Source organism: Mustela nivalis, assembly GCF_964662115.1.
Source record: "Mustela nivalis genome assembly, chromosome: 8".
NCBI classification, from domain to species: domain Eukaryota; kingdom Metazoa; phylum Chordata; class Mammalia; order Carnivora; family Mustelidae; genus Mustela; species Mustela nivalis.
Genome location: NC_139027.1, coordinates 76,504,355 through 76,516,358, shown reverse-complemented (window position 1 = coordinate 76,516,358; position 12,004 = coordinate 76,504,355). Strand labels below are relative to the sequence as shown.

General features: G+C 38.5%; 1 protein-coding gene across 1 annotated transcript in view; it reads right to left on the bottom strand.

Annotated features, from left to right (window-relative positions):
* Positions 1–12,004, bottom strand: part of CAMKMT (calmodulin-lysine N-methyltransferase) — a 378,203-nt gene that overhangs the window by 165,930 nt on the left and 200,269 nt on the right. The gene's annotated exons all lie outside the window — the stretch shown is intronic.

The window sequence follows — 12,004 nt, the reverse complement described above, 5'->3', positions numbered from 1 at the left end:
TTAATGTTAGGCAATCAAGCTACAGTGGTCTAGATATCAACAAACAGCATCAAAAGAAAACATCAAATTGTCCCTATTCTTTTGACACTGTAGCTGAGAAATTTTTCTATGTTAGTGGCCCTAAATGAACAATAATAAGTGACAATTTAGTGGAAAACACTATTTTCACATCTTACAAAAGTCATGCAATATAGATTGATACAAGTATGATTATTTCTAGGGCCACTTGAACCAGGGGATTAAAATAAATTCAGTCCTGTGACCATGGTTTTCTTTCTTTCCTTTTTCTCACATACATTATTTAAAGAGGATTTATGTAAATTTTCTCTGTACTCATAATTTTTCAAGCATTAGTGCAGCCATAAGTATAGGGCACCTTGGCTTGATTTAATTATTACTGTTTCTAATACAGCACACTTTATTTTATTTTATTTTATTTTTGAGCCCTGATTGCTAGTTCATTCTCAATCATTAACATTTAGAAGAACTAGTCATTACTGGTTTTCAATAGCTGCTTGGGTTCCTATAAGCACTAAGAGTCTTAAAACACAGAAATGGAAAACAGACATTTCAAAGGTAGATCCAATCATGACTCCTAGAGGTAGGGTTCAAGAAGCCCTGGGTGTGTGGGCACTGAAGCAAACAAATTCTTAACTTTTCCATTTGCTTTTTAAAAACCACAAGGATTTGGGTCTCAAAAAACTAGGACACCTCATTTCTATAAGAGGCTTGCTCCTAGAGAAAAGTGGGAACCGACTCCAAAAATGAAAGGCTTTACGAAAAGAATGGCAGCTACTTCGGCCATAATAATCATTGCTATGAGGATATGTCTGACTTTCGATTTGGACGATGCACATTTTTAATTGTCCCTCCTGTCAACACATTCCCCAGCTGTACCCAGGCAGCAGTGAAGTTGCCTCTCTAAAACTTGGTCTCCACAGCCTGAGTGGTCAAATCTCTCACCCTGTCTGGAGTCAGTCAGCTGCCTTTCCGTGTAGATAAGAGATATAGGGGCAGGGGGTGGGGGAGTGGGAAGCCCTGCTAAAGAGTTTGTTGATAGTTCAGGAGAGAAAGGGCACACCAAAACCCTTTCGTGGGCAGCAGCGACAACAAGATTTTCAGCGTGCTCAGGGGTTGCTACTAAATGTCTTTTTCAGCCTCATTCTCTTTCTTTCCATGCAGCTTCTACCTCGCAATAGAGTCAAAGAATGTGATGTATATTAAAATGCTTTGCCTCTCAGATGGGGTTCATTTTTATTCAGGGACAATTTTGCTGACTGACAGGTAAGCGTTTGGTGCTGAAATTGGACCTGTACAAGAGCTTTGCATTTCATTTGCTCCATTACACCAGTGCATGAATTACTGGGCTTCCACGTTGGCATCTTTCCATTACTTTCAAATATCTGACATGAGCAAAATGACTCATCTGACATTTCATGGTAACAAATTTGTTCCAAAAAGAATAGAACATTATTATACTATTTTATATACGTGGGTACCACAACCTTCCACCCTAATCTGACCAGAAATTGTAAGTGTATAAATAGTAGTTGATATCAGTTTAAGAAAACACACGGCGTGTGACAGCTGGAAAGTATCACGGCAAGAAATCCATCTGCTTCTTCGTGTAACCCACTGTCACTACAGCCTACTTCCTGAAATGTTGGCAAGCTTTAGTTGAAGACGCAGCTTTGTATTTTGGTTTCATCGCCACCCCACAGTAAACTGTGAGGCATTATCAGCTTTTTCACTTTTAATCAGCTGCTCTAAGATGCGTTCATTTTCCTTAGAGGGACAACTTCCTGAAACACTACAGATAATGGATTGAGTCGAGGAGCTATGAGGACTCTACCAAACAGTCCTTCCTCATAACCACCGCTCTTTGCTGACCAGCACAGAATTATCTGGTCCTCAGATCCTACCAGCTCTTGCCTTCCCTTTTGAATGTCTTTTCGTTGTTGTTTTGTGTTTTTGTTATTGTTGTTGTTGTCTTTTTTTTAGAGCGACAATTATACAGACCGTGACTCATGGTCCTTTGGGTATCTTCTCATCTCAAACCTAACATGACATCCAATTACCCAGTTTGCCTTGTAGAATTAGGAAGGGGTTTTAATTCTTTGCTAAAGGCCAGTGTTACCCTAGAGACCCTTGCTCCTGGTAGAAGATGAGAGAAGAAAGAATCCTCAGCTTTATGACTCAGCCAGGAGTTTTTCCCACCTCTTCACTTAAAAATACCTCAGTGACACATTACAATCTGCCATCTAAAGCTGCAGATCACAGATCTATACTCAAAGAAGGGTTTTTCTAGGTGACAGTATAACATTTCATAAAGTAGGAGCATAATTATGTGACAGCAAAATTTAAAATATCATGTTCACTGTTAGTATGAATACATCAAATTAATACAGTATTATTTCCATATGAAATTATTAGCCTCATTATTATATAATGGTATTTTCTTTAATAAATGGTCTCTTTATATTATAAATGTTAAAGTACTTTATATTATGGTATATCCTTCTTACCAATGTTAATTTACCTTCAGGCATTATTCATATGCTGAATTTATATAAAGCCATGATAAAAAAAAATGAGACATTCAAAAAGTCTCATTACTTTTGTCATTATAATTCATCTGTATTTAAAAAGCATCTGGGAATTCATGGCATTTCCCTGGTACAACCAGCATCAATGTGATTTGCCTACTCTGGGGACTCATATAACTAGAATGCTCATAGAAAATATTGCATATTTGAATAACATATACCTTTAAAGAAATGATATTAATACATGGTCCAAGAAAGTAAATCTTTTAGAAATAAACTCCTTGAAAACAGGTCCAGCATTAAATACAAGCATTCTTCCCACAGAAACTGAATGAAAAAATAATCCTTGCAATATTTTCATCTTGGTTATGAGGAGTGAGGCTATTTAAGTGTCCAGGATTATCTTTTGAGCTGTATTTTTAAACTGTGCAAGTGAGGCTATTTCTGAGCAAATCATAAGCACTCTCTAAATTCAACAGTGTTGTTATCCTAATGTGCTACCCCTCAGAACTGGTAATCTGACCATCTGCTCCTAGGCTTGCTGACTGTCATTGGTGTAAGGCACAAGATCACATTCACTTTGATCAGTGATCATACTCACATTGGGCCCTGGGGAATCCAACAAGCTTTCTACTTTTCTCACAATAAATATCTTCTTCCATTAAAACTTGCCCCCGATCCTGCATTTTCAGCAGACGACTGTTTCTTTCCAAGTTACTGGATATATATAGCCCCTAAGCCCCACATTCCATAACTTCTGTGTTCTTTATTTCAGATCTGTGTCTTGTTTTGCTTTTCCTCTCCCCTTCCCTATGTGTGTTCTTCATCTCATCTGTTCTCATCTTCTCTGAGACCTACTCCACCATCTGTGCCCTCCTGATGTCCAACATCTCCACAGGAGTGCTCAGATCCCCCAGATCTGGACAGAGAAGGTCCCCAGGAAGGGGGATGCCTAATGGGCACCTTAGATTCTGATGCATAATTTACAAGGAGTTAACAAATATTTGTTGGGAAAATAAATGAATGATTATGAGGGGAAGCAAAATATGTGACCCCAAAATATTCCACTTTGGCATGTGGATTATGTTGAGCTGAAGGCAATTGAGACCCAGCTTAAAAAGTTTGATGTCTCCCTACCTAAAAGAATTTGTATAGGGGACCTGGCCCAGAAAGAGCTATTATCAGAGATAACTTTTTACCTGAAAGACCTATCTGTATGGCAGGGCAAACATCTAATTGCGAAACATTTTCTCTTCCTATTATCCTGTGAATTACCCTTCTCCCCTTTGGGCCCCTATCCCATTCCTTGGGTCAAGATGGCATACAAGCCTCAATGGCCCAACTTGTCCTTGGGTCTCCTATTTTCTACAGGACTCCCATATGAATGTAATTACATTTGTTTTTCTCTTGTGAATCTGTCTTCTTTCAACTTCATTAATAGACCAGCCAAAAGAACTTAGAAAGGAGAGGAAATACTTTTCCTCTCTTACAATCAATTATTGAGTAGGATCCTCTAAAGGTTTAATGGTATACAAAGCCACACACAGAAAGGAACAGCAACAAAGAAGGTGAGGATATTTATAAGATAAATCTAACAAAAGTGGGCAAGACTTATGTGAAGAAAAATATATAATGCTACTGAAAATGTAAAAGGACAAAAATAAATAGACCATGTTCTAGATGGAAGAATTCAATATTGTAATGCTTCATCAAAGGATGTCATTTCATTACCAAATTACTCTATAAGTCCATGCAACCTCAATCAAAACGACAACTTGTATTGACAATGTGTTCTTTTTACTTTTGTCTTCTTGATGCTCTGGTATCTAGGACTTAATCCTGTAAAGTATCCCTCAACCAGGGATAACTAATTCCTAGAGAGAGCAAACAACTTCCCAGCAAGAGTGCCTTTAATACACAAACCAACCAATCTAGAGCCCACATCCCCAACCATCTCCTTTATCAAACTCACACACCAAATCAATACTCCCCCTGCTCTTGGTCATCCCAAAGCCTGGTACATGACAACTAAGGACCACTTCTTTTTATTTATTTTTTTTTTTAAGATTTTATTTATTTATTTGACAGAGAGAGATCACAAGTAGGCAGAAAGGCAGGCAGAGAGAGAGAGAGAAGGAAGCAGGCTCCCTGCTGAGCAGAGAGCCCGATGCGGGACTTGATCCCAGGACCCTGAGATCATGACCTGAGCCGAAGGCAGCGGCTTAACCCACTGAGCCACCCAGGCGCCCCCTAAGGACCACTTCTACAGCCCAGATACCACCAAAATTATTCAAACTACCCAATACTAAGCTTACTAAGCATACTACCCTGCCTCATCTATTCTTTCCATTAAAACTCCAATACAGGCTCTCAGCCATGCTCCTTCCTCTCTTCTTCCACTTCCTGTCCACCCTGGTGCTTCCCCACGTGGTCTTGCATGACATGCTCTGCCTCTTCTTTCTAGAGACCTGCAAGTAAGAGCTTCTTCCTTCATGACAATCATGTCCCTATTTGTGTCCTACCAACCATGATTAAAACAGATCTTGGGTACATTTTAAAATACAACTTGGGGGCACCTGGGTGGCTCAGTGGGTTAAAGCCTCTGCCTTTGGCTCTGGTCATGATCCTGGGGTCCTGGGATCAAGCCCCACATGGGGCTCTCTGCTCCGTGGGGAGCCTGCTTCCTCCCATCTCTCTCTCTGCCTGCCTCTCTGCCTATTTGTGATCTCTCTCTCTCTCAAATAAATAAAATCTTTAAAAAAAAATACAACTTGCATTTTTTTATTCAATTAACAGTGTCAAATGTTCACCTGGAAGAATGGATATAATAGTCCAAAAAATTGTTAAATAAAAGAATAAGCAAGGAACCTGCTTGATCAGAAATCAAAATTTAACTATTAACATATAGTAATTAACATAGAAATGGACAAAAATATCAGTGAAACAGAACACTGCCTTTTGTGGCAAATTATATAACTAATTAAGGATTAATATTCAGAGTACATAAAGAATTTCTACAGCTCAACAGCAAAAAAGAATACTAATAACCTGGTTTAAAAATGAGGAAAGATTTGGATAGACATTTCTGAAAAGAAGGTATACAGGTGGTCAAAAAGCACATGAAAATATGCTTAATATCACTCATCATTAGAGAAATACAAATAAAAACCACAATGATATACCACTTTACACCCACTGGAGTGACTATTTTTTTTTTTTAAGACAAAAAAGAAAACAAAAAAAAAATCAGAAAAGAACAAATATTGGTGAGGATGGAAGAAACTGGAACCTATGTGCGTTGCTGGTGGGAATGTAAAATGGTGCAAATAGTAGAGCACTTCCTCAAAAAATTAAACATAGAATTATTGTATGATCCAGCAAGTCCACCTTTAGCTATATACCCAAAAGAAATAAGAGCAGAAACTCAAATAGATATTAGTGCATCCATATTCACAATAGCCAAAAGGAGGAAACAAACCAAGTGTCCATCAATGGATGAACAGATTAACAAAACACTGTATGCACATACGCTGGAGTAATAGCCTTCAAAGAAAACACAGTTCTGACATATATTACAGCATGGATGAACCTTAAAGAAATTATGCTAAGTGAAATCAAGCCAGTTACCAAAGGGCAAATGTTATATGATTCCACTTATATGAGGTACCTAGAGCACTTGAATTCATAGAGAGAGTAGAAGAGTGGTTGCCGAGGACTTATGGAAAGGGAAAATGGGGAGTTAGTATTTAATGGGGGTGGAGTTTCAGTTGGGAAGATGAAGTAGTTCTGGAGATGGATGGCGGTGATAGTTGTATAATAATGTGAATATACTTAATGCCACTAAGCCACATACTTAAAAATGGTTAAAAAGGTAAAGCTTATGTACATTTTGATCACAATTAAAAAGGAAAAATATCTTAAGATTGCAGAGTTAATTATCAATATTCATGAAGATAGTTCATAAGTGAGTGGAATATCAGACACAGTGTTCTAATGAATGCTTTCCTATGTTAATGCCATCTCAATATAAGTTCTACAAGAGCCATACCTTCTATTTATTTTTGTTTCTTTATCTATACAAAGCTATATGTATAAATATGATCTATGTGATCTATATGATCTATATGATCATGAATAATTGTACAAATAAATGAAATCCAATACATACATGTGTTTGTAAAGTACTTATTTGTTCTTAAGTCTCAGAAACAGGAGAATACACAGGTTTTGCTACATATAGATATTATGTTAATAAGAAAGGTATGATGCCTACTAACTGCGGAAAGAGCAGACCAGATTTAAATGGGGGTAATGTTTTAGTTTCATTTGCATAGAACCGGGTCTGTGTGTGTTTATTTGAAAGCATTTTAAAATATTAGTAGAACCTGACCTCAAATATCATCCCAACCAGACAAATTCTTTCTTCCTCAATTTTAAAGGAAACTTCTCCTCTTCTACCTCACCTCTACAGATTCTTCACTTTTCTATCTGGAAAACAAAAACCAAAACAAGAAACAAACCCCTAGTTAAAGCCCACATCTTTCAATATCACTATATAAAAGGTACCTTTTTATTCAGCTTTTACCTCTTAAATCCCCTTATGTTGATAAAAGGATTGGATGTAAGATATCAGCTCTATTACCCCAAAACAAAAGAAAGACTGCATTAACCATTGTTTTGCTTATTGATCATGAAGTCTCTTTTAACCTTGCCATCTTGCTCTGAATCTAAGGACTTAAACTTCAGATTAACCATTAGCTCAAGATATTTTTTATTTTTATTTTTCATATCAAAAGGGCCCATCTAAAAGGACAATAGGAGTAAAACATGGCAGGCTGTCTTTTGAAGTTACAATAGGCAGCATCACTCTGTTACACTACCAGTCTCTGGGGATCTGCCCACGTGGTCCCCCAATGTGTGCTTTCCTAAGCAAAGCGGAGCCACACGATTCAGAAGTACTGCTTGTTTGAAAATAGCCCGTGGCTTGTTTTCATGGGTTTTATAGTCTTAAAAAAGTAAAATCATTCACACCAAACTATCTAAAAATGAGGCAACTTTGATCAAATTTGAAGAAACAGGAGCAGATAAGGAAAGCTCTCATATTGGCAATTCCTATCATAGAGAGCTCTGGTTGTGATTTGTATCAATAACAATAAACATTCATTTAGTTCTGACTACAGATAAGAAACTGTCTTACCCCATGTAAATGAACAGATATCACCATTATAAGGAGACTAAGATAACAGCATTTTGTTGAATTCCTGGAATGCAGTTGTTTGAAAGAAGATGATAAATCTATTCCTCTAACAGATTTAGCACTGCCCCAGGGACTTGATCACAGTTCAGTCATAAATTAATTGCACAGTAGATTTATTCATCTATCACTCTCCCATAACAAGTCTGATCATGAGTGCTTTGTGTGTCTCCATTCGGCACACTGGAGTTTTATTCATTTAACAGGATTATTTATTAATCAGGCATTTATTGAATAAGGTTTAAAGGAGCACAATGGGTCTGATACAGAGTGCATTAGATCTATCATTAGGATTATATTTATTTCAGGTATTCCTTTAAATGTGCCTGATTGTATTTGGGGGTAGTATTACTCATAAGATGAGTATTTTCACTTAAATACATTTATCCTGCTTTATGAAAGACCTGATATGGGGCTAATCCAGTTAAAAAGAAAAAAATTAACTATGTAGCATCTCTATGAATTTGATATTTAGAGGGGGGAAAAACCACTTCTAAATTAATATCCGATAAAAGAATAATCCTAGTTAAGAAATAAAATCCTCCTTGATCTATCTAAATGGTGACTTCAAAAATAAATAAATAAATAAATAAATAAACAACGATTAAAAACTCTCCACCCAAATAAAACCTGCCAATTGCTATCAAATTCACATTATCAGACTGATATGCCATTTTGTGTTCTACCAGAGAAAAATTGTCATTGCAACCAAGAGCATTTTATTGAGGACTAAATGACTGCTACTTGAAGCTAATGCACAGAGGAAATTGAGGAAAGAGGATTGGCCATGACTAGGACCCAAGCAAGCTTCCTTTGGTAATGACACTCCTTGAATTTTCTAACCCACATCTCTCAAGCCAGCCACCACCTTCACGAAGGGGATGAAAAACTGAGCAAAGGGGTGGCATGAGAGATAAGAAGAGAGGCAGGAAAGTCATGGGATTTGAGAGTTGGAAGAGATTGTACAGAAATACTCAGGGACAGTAATAATAGAGATGAGGAATGTGAAGTTATTAAACAAAACTCATTTTTAAAATCGGGGGGAAAATGCCAATGACTCAGAATCATTTCAATGAATATATTCCATTGGATTACATATGCAAATTTAGTGAAATCACTCCAAGAAAACCATCATTCCTATAATAACCTGTAAGAAGACTATGATATTTGCATCTTGATTTACAGACCTTTACCATGTAGGCAGAAATACTGCAAGTAACTGAACTTAGAACTTTTGAAAATGAAAAACATTTATTTTGGAGCAGTGAGACGATATTATCACCAGTTATTAATGGTTTTCCTATTGAGTTGTCTCTAGGTACAATTGTTCCATGAATAAAAATCACAGGAATGTGATTTTTATTCATGAGACACAGTCTCAGAACACATACTTAGTTTGGGGCTCTAAATGCCTAGCACTAATCTAAACAATCCAGAAACTTAGGTAGGATGGCCAGAGCGGTCAGGTGAAATTCTAAGGCTGTCATTTCAGCCACCATCATTGTATCAAATCGCAGACCTGACCACTCCACCTTATGAATATATCATGAATGCTTCCACTCCTCTCCCTTCTGTCTCTTCCACAGCTGTCTCCCTTGTTCCATCCAGTTTTCTGTAACATCCCCAGGGACTCTCAGAACCCATCCCCCATTCCAGACCTAGTCCTCTGTGAACTCTGAACCAGAGAGTTCTTTAAAAGTACCAGCCCTGTGCATATCATCCCTGGGTTTTGTGCCGTCAATATCATTGCTTTTAGGATAAAGGCCAAAACCCCCCATCATGGCCTATGAGGCTTTGCAAAGCCTCACTCTTTCTCCTTCCTTCCCGTTTCGCTCATCGGCTCCATCTAGGCTGGCCTTTTCATACTTTTAGTTCCTTCAATACCAAGCTCTTTGCTACCTCAGGGACTTTGCACCTGCTCTTCCAGCTGTCTGCTTTGCCCCACCTCTTTGTCTTGATCTCTTGTGCATCCTCTAGAATGGTGTTTAACTGACACTTTCTCAGGAACGTATTCCTTGATCACCCTAGCGCCACCCTGGCCAGGTTAGATATATCCTTACTTTAAGCTCTAATAGCAACATTTACCACAACTGTAAGTAAGCAATTAACCTCTCCAGGACTCAACTTGCAAACTCCATGAGGGCAAGAATGAAATTCGGTCTCATTCACCAGTTTCCCCAGGATCAAATAAGCACTCAACAAAACAAAACAAAACATCTGTTGAATGAATAGATCCACCGAGGGCAGTGACCACCAACTTGGAAACCAGCTTCCACAGCTGTGCTGTCAAAGAAAGAGTTAATCCTGGTTTGGCCCCCAAATTTTGGACTCCACCACAAGTCACATTAGCAGGGTTGTGTTAGGACAGCAGACATAACAACAGAAGAAACTTAACACAGGAATGCCTCCCTGTTTATCTTCTTTAAATTTTCATCCCTCCGATGTCTATGTCTTTTTTATTTTTAATGTTTATTTATTTATTTTCTCTTTTATACAGGGTGGTGAGAAGCAGAGGAAGAGAGAGAATCCCACACAGGCTCCATGCCCAATGCGGATCTCCCGATCCTCGACTTGAGCTGAACTCAAGAGCTGGATGCGTAACCAACTAAGCCATCCAGGTGCCCCTATGTCTTTTTTTTTTTTTTTTTTTAATTTATCAGAGAGAGAGAGAGAGAGGGAGAGAGAGCGAGCTCAGGCAGACAGAATGGCAGGCAGAGGCAGAGGGAGAAGCAGGCTCCCTGCCGAGCAAGGAGCCCGATGTGGGACTCAATCCCAGGACGCTGGGATCATGACCTGAGCCGAAGGCAGCTGCCCAACCAGCCGAGCCACCCAGGCGTCCCATCCCCTATGTCTTAATAGGAAACTTTTCCTTCAAGAAAGCAGACTGAACCCTAAACTGAGCTTCCTCCAGGTAGGACCCACTTCCGCCAGTGCACCTGCTTAGATACCATTACTCGGAACTCTGTGTTTATTCCTTCCCTGACTTTATGACAAAGGATTTGCACAAGAGAGAAGTGAGATGGTTCCAGACTCTCCAGAATGAACATCATTTCCCCAGTTCACAGCTGTTGCTCTGTGCAGTGCTTAGGGAAGAAATAGGAAGTATTCCTGTTCCGCAGACATCATGTCCATGCAGAGGTCACCCACAGCTCTGTGGTCCTGCAGACAGCATTTTAGTATGCCACTGACTGATGGTCAGTCATGTAAGCCTGACATTAGGGCTGAGTTAATGGTAATGAGGACCATTAGAGTCCTCTGAACAACCCAGGACTGAGTCAATACTACTAAGGAAAATTTCTGTCTCTCTATTACATCATCCAGTAATTCCAAACTGAGACCACTAGATCTGACACTTTTTACAAACCCACACAGGAACCTTTTGGACAACTGGTAACATGTGAGCAGAATTTACTTCTGGAATACTGGTTGCTGTGGTGTGGTGCCTGTCCTTCTCCCTCCAGCTTCTAACTGGGGCTGTTCAATGGCATTGCAAGGCTGCTTTCTACTACCACTAGGTTTTTAACTCTAGAGTCTTGTCTCCCTGAGAAATATTTACAGATCTGGGTCCAATTCTTAAGTACACATTTTATGTGAATCCTTGTATAAGCATAAGAGACAATGCCAACTGAGATGTTTTGTTGTTGTTGTTTGTTTTTTGTTTTAAAGATTTTATTTTTATTTATTTGATAGAGAGAGGTCACAAGTAGGCAGAAAGGCAGGCAGAGAGGAGGGGAAAGCATGCTCCCTGCTGAGCAGAGAGCCAGATGTGGGGTTCGATCCCAGGACCCTGAGATCATGACCTGAGCCAAAGGCAGAGGCTTAACCTACTGAGCCACCCAGGCTACCCTGAGATGTTTTTAACATGTATGTTTTCTGTTTATCTCAAAATTTTTTAATTGAAAGTATCCTTTAACTTTATTCTTTATAAGAATATTTATATAGAAATATATTTATTATATTTAATATATTTAATATATTATATAGAAATATATTTATTCTAATCCTTTATTCTTATACAATTCCTCAACCCACATCCACTCCTAAGTGCCAGGTGGACTTCTCAGACTGCCAACTGAAAGGCCAATATTTGTTTTCATTCTACCACAACTTCTTAATCTCCTTTCCTACAGCTGATTATAAATAAATAAAAAAAAAAGATGTTAAACGTCATATTTCACCGCTGTAGCGAAGAGAGCTGCTCAAT